The sequence below is a fragment of the Tursiops truncatus genome, chromosome 14 (genome assembly GCF_011762595.2).
Source record: "Tursiops truncatus isolate mTurTru1 chromosome 14, mTurTru1.mat.Y, whole genome shotgun sequence".
NCBI classification, from domain to species: domain Eukaryota; kingdom Metazoa; phylum Chordata; class Mammalia; order Artiodactyla; family Delphinidae; genus Tursiops; species Tursiops truncatus.
This window is the reverse complement of record NC_047047.1, coordinates 21008755-21013982: the sequence shown is the minus strand read 5'-3', so window position 1 is coordinate 21013982 and position 5228 is coordinate 21008755. Positions and strand designations below refer to the sequence as shown.

General features: G+C 33.3%; 1 non-coding gene across 1 annotated transcript; it reads right to left on the bottom strand.

The window, feature by feature from the left end:
- Positions 1 to 4435: 4435 nt before the first annotated feature.
- On the bottom strand, positions 4436 to 4595 carry LOC117307985 (U1 spliceosomal RNA). The gene has a single exon (XR_004521926.1). It is a non-coding gene; the product is annotated as a U1 spliceosomal RNA (small nuclear RNA).
- Between the last annotated feature and the right edge of the window lie 633 nt (positions 4596 to 5228).

Genomic DNA, 5228 nt, shown 5'->3' with positions numbered 1-5228 from the left:
ATCAATTACAGAATACATTAGTTTTAAATGCAGAAGAGAAACAAAAAAGGGAAGAGTGTTATAAAAGCAAGAATTAAAATTTTACAGTTTTTGACCAGGAAATAAGCTAACTTTTAATATAAAACTAACTTTTGAATCAAGATCTTGTGGAATTGAATAAGTTAGTTTCACAGATAATACCTAATTAATACTTATTCAGCATTGCTACATATTATGTATTTTGCTGTTTTCTTTATAATTATTGACTAAATTAAGCACTGTGATTTCCTTCATCATACAAGTATTTTGATACTGCTGCAACACTTTGCAATAAAAACACACACAAAAAAAACAACAAAATATATCTTAACCTGGGTGATGATAAAATGGGTAAATACATATGTAAAAGGTATTTACATCTTTGAGGTGAACATCTAAGATGTGTGCACTTTAAGTTATGTAAATTACTCCTCAATTAAAAAATAAAAACAATAACAACAATAATGATAGTACTACTACTACTCTATCTCCATTATTACCCTCACTATTACTATTCTGTCTGACCACTACCCCATCATCCAGTTTCATTTTGAACATTTATTATCTCTAAGGTTTATATGAGAAGCTTTATTTTACATTCATTATTTTATTTAATAACTATTAAAAATATTTGAAGTTAATATGGTTATTCCTGGTTTACAGAGGAATATATATATGAAACAACTTGCCCAAAGTAACAAATACTGTGCACTGCTGGGGATATAGTAGTGAAAAATAATACAAGGTGACTCTCTTCACAGATCTTAACTGGAGTGGGTGAGATAGATATTAGAAGCTTTATTAATAAATTCTTTCTTTTTTTTTTGTGGTACATGGGCCTCTCACTGTTGTGGCCTCTCCCGTTGCAAAGCACAGGCTCCAGACGCACAGGCTCAGCAGCCAAAGCTCACAGGCCCAGCCGCTCTGCGGCATGTGGGATCTTCCCAGACCAGGGCACGAACCCATGTCCCCTGTATCAGCAGGCGGACTGTCAACCACTGAGCCACCAGGGAAGCCCAATAAATTCTTTTAAATTAGCTACTATATTTCTTCTATGATTAGGACACATTTCCCTGTGTTTTCCCCTCATCCTTAGGGTAAGGGAAAATAACCACCTAAGGCAATTATTCTCAAATTCTTAATCTGATGGCTCTTTAATATTCTTAAATGTATTGAGGACTCCAAGGAGCTTTTGTTTATATGTATATATATTTATACTTACCACATTAAGCATTACAGCAGATGTTTAAAAAATACCTACTTAGAAACTCATTTAAAAATAACACTATAATCATTATATGCTAAAAAAGAACATATTTTAGTGAAAATGCCAATATTTTACAAAACAATAATTTTGAAAAGAGTGACATTGCTTTGTATTTCTATAAATTTCTTTGATGTGAGGTTTCTGGATTCTCTGGATTCTCATATCTGCTTCTGCATTCACTGTGTTTCAATATATCACACTATGCAGCTTCTGGATAACTCCCTGTACACCCATAAGTGAAGGAGTGAAATAGATATCTTACTATTATTGACAAAGTAGCTTTGACCTCATAGGCTTCCTGAAATGGCACCACACTATAAGAATTCCTGTCCTAAGGAACACTGTGTGACATAACATGGGGAAGGAGAAAAGAAAGTAATAGAATGGTAAATGTAACAATGGAGTCGAAAGGGAATTTGTTTTCTGGGAAAAGGGCTAGTAGTGTTAATCAAAATCTAGTGACTCAATCAGTACAGGAAATCTGTTACTGATCACCTAAAGTGTATCATATAAATGCTGCAGGGACTTTTAATTTAAAATGAGGGATTTAAACTATATCCTCAAACTCCCTCTGCAACATGAATAGTCCACCATTTTGCAAAATCAAGATATTCTCGGGGTTTCATCCCACTGCCATCCTGAAGGTTCTGCATAGCAGTGAAGGATAAATAAAGGAAGAGGAATGTGTTTGGGAACATAATTGTCCTGGTCACAGTTGAAATATTGTTCTTATCTGAGTAAGCTTCTAAGATGAGCACTGCTCCTTGAGGAGCAAAGACCTTTAAGAGAAGAAAGGTGAAGATATTTTGAATTAATTACTGGTCCCAGAACAATAAAACATAAGCCACTTAACAACCAGGAGTAGTTATTAAGCCCTTTATCCTGAAAGAATGCTTACATAGCAGAGAATTATTTGGCAGATACAGTAGAGTAATTGTGCCTGGAATCAACCCGAGTATAATTTGAGGGTTCTATGGTCATGGTCTCTTTTGATACTTGTCTAAACACAGCTTGTACTCAGTTATAAACTGCACTTTATACAGTTGCCAATTTACTTGAATCTTATCCCTTTTAGACATAGTTTTGTACCTATTCAAGTGTTCTACATACTGCCTACTCCTATTTTGGGCTGTATCTGATCAATTCAGCTTGGTGCATTTGTAAACTATAAATGACAACATAAGTGTATTTCTAATATCCATTCATAAAATAAGCAGCAGATTTCAAGTGATGGTGGCAATTTTTGTGTGTGTTTTTTTTTTTAAATTCATGTGGGCGTCATTTTCTAAATTGTCTTATTTATAAAATATCAAGGACTCTTTAGCTAGTTTGTCAAATCATTATTTATTTCCAAAAAAAATGTCTCTTAACAACTTGGAATAGCACAATGTATCATTATGTATTATATAATCAAGTATAATCCTACATCTTAGTTGTCTTGAAAAATATAATTCAATGAAATGAATATCTTTCTAAACCATCTATTGTTCTTGCTGTAAAAATGATAAAGCTTTACCAACAAGAAACAATTGAGTATGTACTCATTCTGTTAGTAAACATAAAAAGCACACAATAGGAAACAATGGAAGAGTAGAAAACAAAAACAGCAAGAAGACAAATACGAAATGGATTGTGCTAAATGTATAGACTGATTTCAATAATGTCAGAAGCTTTGTTCCTTAAACTTATTGTGGTAATTATATCATGAAGTAGCTAAGTCAAATCATTATGCTGTGCACCTTAAGCTTACAAGTGCTTGAGGTGTACAAATATAGTTCTGTATCTCAATTATAGCTCTATAAAACTGGAAGAAAAACAAACAAACTTTGCATGTCTGTTTCTCCATATTTTCAGCTTTGTTTTATGGCCCTAATTGAGTCAAGTTTTCTTCTGTTTGTCAAATATTTCTACAAATTTCCAGCTGAATGTATTCATAATTGTTCCCCCTCTATTTTCTTGGTTATTGTGAATGAGAATTTTCCTTCATATTTCATAACTGATTATCACTGACATATAGGAAAGATAACTATTTAGAAAAAAATATTTTTAATTAGTTATGCCAGTGAGTTATCATTTCTAATTTTTCATGTCTGTTTTAGTGGTTCAAGATAAGCAATTATATAAACAACAAATAAGAAATATTTTCTTAAATATTGTTACTTTTGTTTTCTGAATGTGTTATTTTTCTACTTAACACTTCAAAAACTGTTAAATAAGAAGAGATTTATAGTAAATGTTTTGTTAGAAGCTAATTTTATTTGTTTCTCTCAAATTTATTTTCTCAAAATTAAAGAAATGTAGACATTCAGTTAAACATATCAAACTGTATGGAAGGTAAGAAATAAATTCTCACTCCTTCCATTCCCCAATCATTGACTTCTCTTCCAGAAATACTCATCATTAACTTTTTGTTGTTGTTGTCTTTTAGGATATTTTCTTCAGTTATCTTTTTTTTTCACTTCCTCAAATAGGGAAACATCTGTTCAAATTTAGTCTAGTTTACTCTGATTGCTTTCTATCAGAGTAATAAAAATGTTCCAGAGGCAGCCAAATATAATGTTACCAGCAACAGCTCTGAACACAGGTCACAGATTCAAGTTATATTCTCAATACCTTGTCCAGAGATGGAACCCTGATCTATAGTATCCCTCCACACCTTAGTTGTATGGAGAGTTAAATGAGTTATATATACCTTAAATAAGAGGCTTAAGTGAATTAATACATATAATGTGTGTAGAAGAGTGCCTGCCACATAGTAAGCCTTCTAAGAGGGCTCTATGTTTATCAATCCTCACAAATACTGTTGAAGTTCTATTTAATAAGTCTAGATCTCCAGCCTATTGTAAGCTAATTTCTTCTACACATATTTAAATATCCTCTTTCTACTGCCAAATATGTAGCATCATAGACTACCCTGCCTACTTGGACTACTCACACTCTAAATCAATCAGGCAAGGAGTGCAAAGACAAAGGTGTTCTGAATGGAAGTTTCTCACCACCAAAGGGTTTAATAATGAGACTCATAGAGGAATGTATGCCTGGCCAAAAGAATTTACAGATTGTGTAAGCTTATTATTTTTTTAAGACCAAACCTCACAAAATTGAGAGGTGGCTTTCAAACTTTCCTTCAAAAAAACCTTCCCCCCACTCCAGGTGAAAATTTAAACACAGCCCCCCACTACCACAAGTAATGCAGTTGAGTTTCCCACTTTTGGGAAAATTGCAGAGGTCAGTACTTCTGGAGTGCAAGGACCCTCACCAAGAGAATACTACCTTCCTGATGATGGTATCTCCCCTGCCAGATAAGTATCAAAGAAAATATTGAGTGAAGAGAGTATTAATCCTACAAGTAGGAGAGACTGAGGGGAAAAGGACGAAGCTGACACTTCTACTCCCAATATGAGTTCTACCTCAGCCTTATTACTAGGAAACAACAATGACAACATAATTATTCTGAAAAGAAGATGATCAAACCTCTGAGTCCTGAGCATATATCACGGCTGGAGATAGGTGTTAATGGCTATGTGAAGCAGTTGGTGTAGTTGGGATCTATCAACCACCCAACCAGCTCACAGATACTAAGCTCTGCAATTAAGTCAACACTTTCTAAGTCATATGATACTCAACTGGATAAAACATGACAAAGTTTCTCCTACAATTTCTTACATAATAGCAAAAGACAAAAATGCTTATGTATTTGGGTAAACCCTTGATCTTTTTGTCATTGTGATCGTGCCTGAAATAATACACAGAAAGCAATATGGTGAAAAATGATGGTGCATTATTTTTTGGCAAATACTGTTAAAAGAATCATAGAAAAAACAGCTAAAGACTAGAATAAACAAGTGTAACTATAAATTGTGTAAGATTTTCTCAATAGTTGAATGGAAATACAGAGGCTTTTAACATAACTCTGCTTAAGGTATTCAGTTCATAAATATCA